Source organism: Saccopteryx leptura, chromosome 5 (genome assembly GCF_036850995.1).
Source record: "Saccopteryx leptura isolate mSacLep1 chromosome 5, mSacLep1_pri_phased_curated, whole genome shotgun sequence".
Classification (NCBI taxonomy): Eukaryota; Metazoa; Chordata; class Mammalia; order Chiroptera; family Emballonuridae; genus Saccopteryx; species Saccopteryx leptura.
In genome coordinates, this window is record NC_089507.1 from 68,724,729 (window position 1) to 68,737,515 (window position 12,787).

Sequence of the window (12,787 nt, forward strand, 5' to 3'; positions counted from 1 at the left end):
TTAAATGTCAATGCCCAGGACTCAATACAGGCTTGCCTGACTATAAAGCAAAAACTCAACACTAGGCCAAAGATGTCATTAACTATATCTTTGTATGGGCAGTGCAACTGTATCTTTGTACAGTATGTATAAATTATTTTACTAGAACTAAAATACAGGTATTAATAATACTCTGCCCATACAAAAAAAAAGTTTTTGAATTTTTAAAAGCTCCAAGAGTAAGAAAACACACATAAAGTCACTGATCTTCTTAAAATAATAGTCTTCTCATAGGTAAACATTTTGCTAAAATGATTAATCTGTTTTCCATATCCAATTAATTTACCTCAAACTTTCATTATCAAAGAAAAAAAGCAATCCTATGAATTAAAATAACTAAAAATGCAGCACATTGACTTATCTTTCATACATAAAGCACTATGCAAATGCTGGCATTCATCTCTAATTAATCTTTGAGATCTATATAGACCTCTCAGACTTTTTAAAAAAAAATTTTTATTTTTATTTAATTTTATTTATTCATTTTAGAAAGGAGAGAGAAAGGGAGAGAGAGAGACAGAGAGGGAGAGAGAGAGGAGAGAGAGACAGAGAGAGAAGGTGGGGAGGAGCTGGAAGCATCAACTCCCATATGTGCCTTGACCAGGCAAGCCCAGGGTTTCGAACCGGTGACTTCAGCATTTCCAGGTCAACGCTTTATCCACTGTGCCACCACAGGTCAGGCTCAGGCTATTTTTATAAAGAACAAATCTAGAGAGGCAAAAACAGTGCTAATACTTTCTTCTTTAAATCCCCAAGTATTGATTAGAACCTTGAACTCTGAAAAGCATTTAGATTTCAAATGAAAAAAACTGACCAACATCAAAGAGAAAAAGAAAAAAAAAAGATCCTAAGAGAAAGACATAAAGACATCACTCTGATGGACATATTCATTCATAAGTTTGTATAACATCACTTGATCCACTCTCATACTCTTCAGACCTTGTGACTCCCACTGCTAATTGAGCCAGAAACAGAAGCTGGCTTCACATTATCAAGCCTACAGTTCAACAATCAATTAATTACAAGGAAAACTGGGCAGTTTGATATAGCTTACTTCAAACTCTTATTACAAGAATGAACTCAAAGTTAGAATTCTAACCTAATTCTGAAATTCCCAAAATGCAAGTAAGGTTAATTTTAGATCTTACAAATTTAAATTATAATCTAATTTACATAAAATGATGATAAATTCTATATTCTTTACTAACCAGCAATACTGAAAGTCAAAATGATCAGTTAGGATTTAATATAACTTTCCACTCTGTACTATATAAGAAGAAATATTATACAATACATATACTATGTAAATATCATCTATTTTGGAAGATAAAATACTTAATTTTCTTTAGCATTTGATTTTTGTTGACAAAAGAAAAAATGTCTAACTTTTAGAATGAACAAATTATCTTTTAGCATTTCAAAATAATACTCTACCATGCTAGATTGTATTAAGGTGCCATTCTTTGCCATGCATTCAACTGCACATCCCAGCTGGAGAGGGGAGGATAATAATCAATTAGTAGGGTCATCTCCAGGTCTAGGAAGCAGCACTATTATTCATGTGAATACATTATATCATGAATATCAACCTCTAGTTGTGGTAGAAAACAGGCACTCCTGGTGCTTCTAAAGTTACCCACTCATTTTCTTTTCTCAAAAAACAAACGTTAAAAATAATACACAAAGCCCTGGCCGGTTGGCTCAGTGGTAGAACATCGGCCTGGAGTGCAGGAATCCTGGGTTCGATTCCCGGCCAGGGCACACAGGAGAAGCGCCCATCTGCTTCTCCACCCCTCCCCCTCTCCTTCCTCTCTGTCTCTCTCTTCCCCTCCCGCAGCAGCCGAGGCTCCACTGGAGCAAAGATGGCCCTGGTGCTGAGAATGGCTCTGTGGCCTCTGCCTCAGGCGCTGGAATGGCTCTGGATGCAACAGAGCGAGGCCCCAGAGGGGCAGAGCATTGCCCCCTGGTGGGCATGCAGGGTGGATCCTGGTCGGGTGCATGCGGGAGTCTGACTGCCTCCCTGTTTCCAGCTTCGGAAAAATGAAAAAAAATAAAATAAAATAAAATAAAATAATACACAAAGTATATATATATATATATATAAAACCTGCCTAGATATCTGAAGCTAATGGTTGCTAGAACCTTTGGTGAGGGGAGGATGGCCATAAACCCCTTTTAAACATGTTGAAAGCTGTGGGTCTTCTCCCCAGAAAAGTACTGTACAGATATTCAGAGTTCACACTCTTGGAAGACCACTAATGGGCATACCCATAGGTCAGGTTAAGAATATGCCAGATGCCATTAATAATGCTGCACAGCAATGTTTTGTCATTCAATGTGGTGATGCTACTAAAAAGAGCATTTATGGTTCATCATCTTGTAAGAGAAAATGAGTCATTTTTTAACTTACTAATTACTCCATGGGTTCAAGATATCAAGTATATTGGTTGAAGTTTCCTTTCTAATTACATTAAAGCATTAATAGAACTTGCGTAAGATATAGTGAAATACAGTTCCACCCACCCCTACACACTGTTCTTATCCATTCCATTCTACAACTAGAACTATTATAAGCAAGTCACTTCCTTTCATCCACAACTTGGAAAAGATATGACACTGTACTGTGTTCTGAAGAAAGGGCATAGACTATGTTAAAGCCCTGACCACGCAGACAGTGGCAGAATTATCCTCCACTGTGGTTAATGGGGACATGGGACACCAGCCCAAAAGACTAGAAAAACTGTGGCTCAACCAGCTCTGAAGACTGGAGGTGGGTGGGTGGGTGGGCGAGTGGGTATGTGTGTTCTGTGTGTATAGGGCTGATTATGGTCACTGCTATTGTTAGAAAGAGTAAAAAGCTTTCATAGATAATTAACTTCCAACTGTTAGAGAGTTTTATCTAGAAAGATCGCTGGGAGAGACAACCTTGCCATTTCACTAAAGGTATGAATTTCTTCTTTGTAACGTTCAATTAGAACAGAGGTCAACAAAGCTTTTCTTAAAAGAGCCAGACAGCATGATCCTGTGGTGGTGCAGGGGATAAAGCGTGGACCTGGAATGCTGAGGTTGCTGGTTGGGAACCCCAAACTTGCCCAGTCAAGGCACATACAAGAAGCAGCTATGATTTGAGACTTCCCACTCCTCCCCCACACCTCTCTCTCTCTCTCTCTCCTCACTCTATAACTAATAAATAAAATCTTAAAAAAAGAACCAGGCAAATAGGTATCTTAGGTGTGCAGGATAGGTGTCTGCTGCAGTGACCTAACTCTAGCTAGCATTTATGCAAATCTCCATAAACAATATGTAAATAAATGAGTATAACTGTGTCCCAGTAAATTTTTATTTATGGACACAGGAAAAAGACCCCCCAAAAACAACAAGACAAAGTAAAAATTTGCCCAAGGTTCCTTTGACCCTCTTCCATAGTTTTATCTCTGACTCACAAGAATTATGTATGCATAACCAGACAATGAACTCTCTTGTACAGCCACCCCTTAAAAAAAAGTTTGAAAGTATTTACGTAAGCCATATTCATCAGAAAATAAACTATAGAAAAAAGCATATAACTAATGATATCAATGAATAGTAAAGTGCTTATTTTAGTTTATAAAATTATTTCACATATAGTAAAAATTTTACACCGCCCCCCCCCCTTACAGCTAAAAAATAGAGGTTCAGAAAATAACTTGCCATGGTCACACAGCCAACACGTTGAATAGTGTAATTCCAACCCAGAATTGTCTAGTTCCAGAACTAAGCTCAGTACATTACGAATTATATTGCAATGCTTCCACTAAATTCCCTCAGAGAAAGCAATTTTTTAAAAAAAGCTTAATGGATCACATTCTAATGTAGCTATATCTTGAAATCAGTAAAGGAAAATCGATATAATTAAAATGTACATTTTCTTCTTGCTTCATTCCTTAATATAAAACCTATTTTTCAGAACAGTGAAAAAATGGTTATGCTAATGAGTTTTAGGACTGAAAATATGATACTTTGTTATTCTGCGATATATTTCTCCCTCACCTCTTTAGTTTTTAATATATAAAAACAAGTAATTGTTGCTAATTCAAATATAAAAATCCAAAGTTTTAAACATCCAATTTTTTTAAAAACAGGAAAGCTATTTGAAATTAATTTTTAAGATGTTTAAGATATTCTTTAGTCTTCTAAAAAATGACAATACGCATTTCAGTTCTATACAGCTCTTTAAAGTTCTTGAATTTTTTTTTAAGGAGTCATTTATCTAAACCATAGAATGTACAGCACCAAGAGTGAACCATATTGTCAACTCTGGGCAATGTATTAATGTAGGCTCATCAGTTGTAATGGATTTATCATTCCAGTGTGGGGATTCTGACAGTTGGGGAGACTGTGCAACTGTGGGGCAGGGCAGAGGATATATGAAATCTCTGTACTTTCCAACTCAATTTTACTATGCACCTAATAGTGCGCTAAATATATACAAACTCTATTTTGAAAAGGGGGCAGGCATGTCAAATTTTATCCAGTTCACTTTCTTCCTAACAGTGAGAAAATACTGTTTTGTTTTTTCATTACACTAACTCACTGTGAATTAACTTTCCTGCCAGTATACAGAATGTGCAATTACTACTGACTATAAATTATTACAGAATATAAAAGACAATAACAACAGTCTTATTAAATGCTAATAGAATTAGTATCATTAAATGTTAATATGATGAAGGCAAATGCAATAGTTGAGGTATAGTATCCTGAAATTTCTCTTATATTAATAGTTGGTATCTTAAAAGCAATCTATAAAATGATTAAAAGTTTGAAGTGGGTCATGGGATTACTGAACTAACAGGGGTGGCAGTAGGAAGAGGAGAAGCAACAGCTAATGAAAAATGCCACTGCCAGGCAGAGGTCCTCTGCTCACCCAAGTCTAACCCCTGGCAGACAGGAGGGAGATGGGAGAGGAGGATTTCCTCATAGAGAGACAACGCAGAACACTAAGAGCAGGACAATTATCAACCTATATATGGAAAAAAAAAAAAAAAAAAAAAAAAGCGACACCACAAAAGAAAAGGTGCGACCAGCAGATAAAATACTTCTCAACCCAAGTTCTCTCAAAAACCTTTTCCCAAAGAATCCTTCCAAAGTGGTAACATCAGTGAAGGGAACCAAAACTTTGCCTCCCTGAAGCTGCCTTTTGGGGATGCTGATTTTTTTTAAATTTTATTTATTGATTTTACAGAGAGAGGAGAGGACAGAACAAGAAGTATCAAGTCATAGTTGCTTCACTTTAGTTGTTCATTGATTGCTTGTTGTATGTGCCTAGACCGGGCAAGCCCAGGGTTTTGAACCGGCAACCTCAGCATTCCAAGTCAATGCTTTATCCACGTGGCACCACAGGTCAGGCTGGGGATGCTGATTTTAAGCTGTTTATTAAGAAACAAGACACAGAGAGGACCTTTGAACCTCCCCCCTTTCCTGCCCAGGATATTCAGACAGAGAAATCTGGCTAGATAGATACCCTCTAGGTTCCATTATTTGAGTTGCCTAGAAAGGATTTTCCTGCCTTGTATTGCTCTGCTTTTACCAGTAAATCGCCCATTTCCCACCCCTCACCACTTTTTATCCCTTTGTTCCAAACATCTTGTATACCAAATGTTTCCCCACTGTATGGAATATTCATACTTATGTGAATTCCCCATGCACATATATTAAAAACTTTATTTTTTATCTTGTTAAATCTGTCTCTCTTAATTCGATGAGCAGCCCAGCCAGAAGATCTTAGAAGGAGGAAGAAAAATTATATATTTTTAATCCCCACATTAGCATAAGGGAAAGGGCCAGACCCGGTTGTGCTAATAAAACATTCTAAAAGGAATAATAGGAGAAGTTCAATTTTCTATGAAAAGTCATCTGATTAAACACTGCCAAGTGGGAAAAATACATAAAAAGCTTTTCAAACTCAGGGGTCCGGGAGTGTGCAAATCCAGTAATGGATGAGCCCGAGGCTACAATACTCCCAACTATCCAGACAAGTCACCCTCCCTGAAGAAACCAGCAAGCAAGCGAACTAAGCCCAGGAGGGAGTGGAAAGAGGAAAGAGCTGGCTGGCAACTCCATCGAGCGGCTGCGTGTGCAGAAAGAGAAGCTGCAGTTTCTGGTGTCACACCAGGAGGGACTCTTCCACGGAGTCTCCACCACCGCGGAGGTACACCTGTTGCGGGCTGAAGTCCCGCATACCAGCAATTGTGACCCGCAGGGGGCCCAGCGAGGGGCAAGGCCCGGAAGGGCTCTAACTGCCCCCTGCCCTCCGTACCCGCTAGTCCCAGGCAGCAACATGCCCCAAGAACGAGTCCCGGCCAGGCGTCTCTGCCGAGTCGGAGGCTGGGCCCGAGAAGCCCACCCGCCTGTCCGCACCGCAGTTCGGGGCACCCAGAGCCCTCCGACCCGCTCACTCCCTGCACTGCGCGAAGCACCTGCCCGACCCTCTCTGTTCTCCCAACGACGACGGGAACGCGCCAGACGGGGGCGGCGGGCGACACGGACGAACCGGAGACAGGGGTCCCCTTGGGGAACACGACCCCGCTCCTCTCGTCAAAGGAAGCGACAGAAACCGTTCAGCACTTTAAAGGGCCCAAACCCTCCCGGCCGTGCAGTTTTGGATCGCAGGGCTGGAGTTTCCCGGCACCCGATGCTCGAGCCGGCTGGGGTGCGAAGGTCGGGGTGCCGCGCAAGGCAGCGGGGAGTGAAGGGGGCCAGCGGCCAGGTACCTCTGTCCTCGGCTCGTCCCCGGCTCGCTCCCTCTGGCCTCGCTAAGACTGCAGCCGCGATACCAGGTTCCCGCAGTTACTAGGCTCTAGCCAGCGTGACCGCCGGCGGACGCGCGCCCCCTGCGCGGCCCCGCGGAGCCCCAGCGCGAGCCTGGCAACAGCCCTCGGGCTCAACCCCCAAGAGCGGCGCCTCGGGGGCGGGGCGAGAAGCGCGCCCCAGGGCGCACGGCACTCTGGGAAGTGTGGTTTCTGGGCACCTCTCCCAGGTGCCCGCCCCCGCGTTGTAGCCGCCCCTGCTTCTCATCCCGTTCCTATCCCCCTTCTCTCTCTCTTTCCCTCTCTTAGCCAGTGTCTAGATTGGTTTGAGAATTGGCCTCAGGCGCTGAGGATAGCTTGGTCGGGTCTGAGTGCTGGCCTTCCGTGCTGAGGATAACTCAGTGGATTGCGCATTGGCTCCAGATGGGGGTTGCTGGGTGAATCTTGGTCAGGGAGCATGCAGGAATCTGTCTCTAGCTCCCCTCCTTTCACTTAAAAAAATTAAAATAAAAAAATAATAATTAAAAAATTATTTATCTTACAAAACAAGCTATACCTTTGTGTAGTTCAAGACATGCTACCCCAGAATATGGCAGTTTGACATATTGAATATCTTAAGCTGAAGGAATTTGATGACAGAAAGAGGGAATGTCACTCTCTTCTCCTCACCCCATTCCCCCAACTTCCCCTGAAACGGATCATAAAATTCCTGTGTAAAAGGTACTCTCTCTGTACCAGTACAAAAGAAGACATTCTGAATATCACCAGAGAGGGAAATCAGGGCTGAGAAGGGTGTAGAAATAAACCTTGAAGCTAACCCTTGTCTTCCTAGCTACTTCTTCACTATTTACTAACCTTAGCTCAAACTCCTTGTTTTCTTTGTCAAAAAGTTTGAGCTTCCTGCGCTGGTCACGTCAGGTCTTCATTCTTTTGTGAAGGCTCCCAAGTACATATAAAAGTTGAATAAAGCCCTGGCCGGTTGGCTAAGTGGTAGAGCATCAGTTTGGCGTGTGGGACTCCCGGGTTCGATTTCCGGCCAGGGCACACAGGAGAAGCGCCCATCTGCTTCTCCACCCCTCCCCCTCTCCTTCCTCTCTGTCTCTCTCTTCCCCTCCCGCAGCCAAGGCTCCATTGGAGCAAAGTTGGCCCGGGCGCTGAGGATGGCTCTGTGGCCTCTGCCTCAGGCGCTAGAATGGCTCTGGTTGCAACAGAGCGATGCCCCAGATGGGCAGAGCATCGCTCCTTGGTGGGCATGCCCGGTGGATCCTGGTTGGGCGCATGCAGGAGTCTGTCTGACTGTCTCTCCCCGTTTCCAGCTTCAGAAAAATACAAGAAAAAAAAAAAAAAAAGTTGAATAAAATTTGTATGCTTTTATGCTGTTAATCTGTCTTTGTCAGTTTAATTTTCAGACCCAGAAAGGAACCTTAGAAGGGTCAACTAAAACTTTTCTCTCCTACAACCAGAGGCGGATTTAACGGCGGGCACACCAGGTGCGCGCCCTGGGCCCGACTTCTGAAGGACTCCGCAAAATTCTGACTTGACAGTTTTTTCTAATGTAAGGGGCCCAATATTTTCTTCTGTGTCCAGGGCCTCAACTGTCCTTAATCCGCCTCTGCCTACAACCTCAACTGAAAGAAAAGAACACGTCCTAAATCTGACAGAGTGTTCTTCTTAGCTTTTATTCATTGCTCTCCAGCTCCATTTGAGAATAAGCAGGACAGGCCCTTAATAAGTAAGGATCTTACATTAGAAACTCTTTCCCTTCCCTAAAGTTCCATAAATTAAAACCGGAAAGGATCTGATCTCTGTTGGCTCTGTCTGTTGTGCAGAAGTCTGTCTCACTGTCTCCCTTTCTCTCATTTAATAAATTGCACTGTTTTAATCTCAATTGAAATTTGCATTTTAAGTCTTGATCTCTAATTTTGAAATAAAATGCCTTATAATCTCCAAAAGAATTTTGGGTGTGGCCTGCAGAGGGATTTGGAAAGACGAAAGAAGAGGACAATTTTATCTCCGTTTAAAGTGGAGGCAAAGCTTGCAACTGGAGGGCAGTCGTCTGGATAGCTAGCTGCCTGTCTGTGAAAACTCCAAAGAGCCTCAACACCAGCAACAAGATCAACCCTCCATGTCCAGGTGGCTGTACCTGGCCTGCAGTTAATCTTTCTTTCCATGCCTGGACTCCTTCTCCACAGCTCCCTTTCAGTGCTCAGCTTCCCTTAACAACAGTCACTTCCTGCCTTCTGCCCCACTACAAACTTATTTTCTGACCTTGGCCCAGTGGCCCAGCCTATGCTATTTTAGTTAGTTTATGACAGTTCTTTCATCCATTACCGTTGCTAGCAATCTGACATGTCTACACCTTTGCTGACCTTTTTTTACTGTCACCTCTGAAATATTTGAATTTCCCTAATTTCTCGCTGGGCCTTTGTAGTTGCTATGCCTTCTACCTCTTTGCGTGGCTAACTCCTACTCAGCAAACAGTATTAATTTAGATGCTGTTTTTTATTAGGAAGTCTTTTCTGGTTAACAGTACCACTCTAATCTGGGTTAGTGCCTCCTATATATGCTTATACTGCAACCAATTTTTGCCCCTAAAGTAGCACTTATATGTAAGCATTTTAATAAGTTATCTACTCTTTCATTTGTCTGAGAGCTTCTTAAACAGAAAGTAGGAGCACAGTACTTGATATACAATAGCTGTTTAATAAATACGTGGGCAATAAATGAATGCATATTAACTTTACGCAATAAAAAAAGACTCCACACATATTTTCTGTAAAGAGCCAGACAGTAAATACTTTAGACTTGCTTACCATAAGGTCTCTGTTGGAACTATTCAACTCTGCTCCCTAAGGAATGATGGCTAGTTCTCTCCAGAATGTCTTTATAAAACAGAATTTGAGTTTAAAATTTGAGTGGAAAATCCTGGCCAGTTGGTTCAGGGGATAGAGTGTCAGCCAGCATGCAGATGTCCTGGGTTCAATTACCGGTCAGGAAATGAACTAACTAAAACTGCTGGTGCATAGTTGTATTTTTCTTTGTCCTGCATAAACATCCCGTCACTTTCCTAAGGTTAAAGCACTGCTTCAGGTCTTCTTGGAACTCTGCTCTCAAACAATGTTCTCTAACGGGCCCCAATAAAAATTTCTTCTCTTAAATCTCCAAAAATTTGAGTCTTCTTTTCATTGACAGGATGGTGGAAGAATGACAGAAGATGACGGAGTCCTTGATGACTGTTGAGCCACCAAAACAGCCTCATTACACACCTTGAGAGGCTGGGATTTCCAGTTGCAAAAAGGATAATGTTTGTGTCTGATAAACAAAATGTGGCTGCTTCTTTTTGGAACTGGCACCCTGGCCTGCCCAGGTTTGCAGACTTTCTTTCCTTGTTAACTAGCAGTTTAGTACTGCTCTTTCACTGAGTCCGTGGAGAAAGAAGCCCTGACAGTCAGGAGCCATGAAGAGATCAGCAGATGGAAACCACTGATTGAAAGAGATAAACCAGAGTGATGGAGAGAGTAGTCTATGGCCTGACTGATGTCCGCCCAGGTGAGCTGGACAGGGGCCAAATCAGAGATTGAGAGATTGCTTACATCAACTGCCTCAGAGACTGTCTGATCAGATACTGCCTGATTGTAACAGATGCCCCTCTGGCATGAACCCCTCCCCTGCCTCCTGCTATGTGCCGGATCCTGGGACAGGTCATTGTCCTAACCTGGTCAAGCATGTAATTTCCTGTACCTGGTAGCATTCACGTACTAATTTTCAACTGTCATGTAATCCTCTGGTCTGATCTAGGATTCAGTGTATGACCTACTTACTTTTTTCAAGTTTTTTCATTGATTTGAGGGGGGAGGGAGCAACTCACTGTTCCACTTAGTTCCATTTGGTTGTGTACTCATTGATTATTTTTCTTGTGCCCTGACTAGAGTTCGAACCTGCAGCCTCATGCACCAGGATGATGCTCTATCCACTGTGAAACCCAGCCAGGGATGAACTACTTTTAAACACAAAAATGCATTTTTCCTCAGCGTTTTTTAGGTTTTTTTTTTTTTTTTTTTTGTATTTTTTCTGAAGTTGGAAACGGGGAGGCTGTCAGACAGACTCCCACATGCACCCGACCGTGATCCACCCGGCATGCCCACCAGGGGCAATGCTCTGCCCATCTGGGGTGTCGCTCTGTTGCAACCAGGGCCATTCTAGCGCCTGAGGCAGAGGCCATGGAGCCATCCTCAGTGCCCAGGCCAACTTTGCTCCTATGGAGCCTTGGCTGTGGGAGGGGAAGAGAGAGAAAGAGGAAGGAGAGGGGGAGGGGTGGAGAAGCAGATGGGCGCTTCTCCTGTGTGCTCTGGCCGGGAATTGAACCCGGGACTCCTGCATGCCAGGCTGACGCTCTACCACTGAGCCAACCGGCCAGGGCCTCCTTAGCGTTTTTATCTGTATCACTCACAAGGACAATTTTATATATCCTTTATTGCCACTTAAATGTTTCATATGTAAATATAGACAGTCCTTGGGTTAGGGATAAGATATGTTTGGTAGGTTTGTTCTTAAGTTGAATCCGTATGTAAGTTGGAACAGGTACATTTACCTATTAAATGCAACTTAGATGTCTTAACATAGTGTGGGGAAAACAGCTGTATTGGGCTTGCTTGCTTGCACTTTGCCTGATTAGTGCATGAGCATGGGGCAGCACCACGTGTGTGTAATCTATGTAAGGCTGCAGGTGCTTGCTGTCAGTGTGCATCGCCTGCCTACCACTATGAATCTATTAAATTGGAATGGCCCAACGCTTTCTGACTGCAGTTCCTCTACCATCTGCCTGAATCCACTGTGAACCTACCTAGCCTTGGCCACCAGCATTAAACATAGTGTTTATTTTTAACTTTCTGTGCATATAAATACTTAACCATGTTCAAACCAACAGAACCTATCTTGTTTGTAACCTGGGACCTGCCTGTAAGTATTCTCTTATATTGTACGGTCTGTGGACCAGAAGTTGTGCTTCTTTTCCATTTTCACAGCACCTAACGTAGTGTTCAGCATAGACCATTTAAAGCAAATTGTAATCTTCTCTTTTTATATCCGCACCCCATGTCTGCCCCAGAGGAGGCTTGTACCTTCGTGTTATTATGTGGGCACACAAGGGGAAAAATATCATTTGAAATCAGTATGAGAGAGCACAAGAAGTCTAGGCATTAGGATTAAAAATTGAAAAAAAGCTTTTAAAAATATTTTATTGATTGATTTTTAGAAAGAGAAAGGGAAAAAAAGAGAGAAACATGGATTTGTTGTCCCCCTTATTTATGAATTCATTGTTTGATTCTTGTATGTGCCCTCATTGGGGATCAGAGTCACAACCTCGGGGAATGGGGATGATGTTCTAACCAGCTGAGTTAGCCGGCCAAGGCATTAGAATTGTTCACAGCTGTGTTAGTCAGGATGTTCCTGAAGTTGGGTAGTGGCACATGCAGGTAGAACTCAGGTTTCCATCTGCAGACACCTACAATTATTTATTTATCTATCTATTCAATATTTATTTATTTATTTTAATTTTTCTGATGTGACAAGCAAGGAGGCAGAGAGACTGACCCCTGCATGAGTCCGACTGGGATCAACCCAGCAAGCCCACTAGGGGGCAATGCTCTGCCCATTTGGGGTGTTGCTCTGTTGCAATTGGAGCCATTCTAGCACCTGAGGTGGAGGTCATGAAGCCATCCTCAGCACCTGGGCCAGCTTTATTCCAGTGGAGCCTTGGCTGTGGGAAGGGAAGAGAGAGACAGAGAGGAAGGAGAGGGGAAAGGGTAGAGAAGCAGATGGGCGCTTCTCCTGTGTGCCCTGACTGGGAATCAAACCTGGGACTTCCATACTCCAGGCTGACGCTCTACCACTGAGCCAACTGGCTAGGGCTCTGCAATTCTTTTTTTTAATTTTTAATTTTTATTTATTGATCTTAGGAA

General features: G+C 42.8%; 1 protein-coding gene across 2 annotated transcripts in view; it reads right to left on the bottom strand.

The window, feature by feature from the left end:
- The window catches only part of KLHL8 (kelch like family member 8), a 52,445-nt gene extending 45,481 nt beyond the window's left edge, over positions 1–6,964 (bottom strand). For both annotated transcript variants that reach the window (XM_066385028.1, XM_066385029.1), the window contains exon 1: positions 6,792–6,964. The gene's annotated coding sequence lies outside the window, so the exon portion shown is untranslated. The remainder of the gene's footprint in view (positions 1–6,791) is intronic.
- Between the last annotated feature and the right edge of the window lie 5,823 nt (positions 6,965–12,787).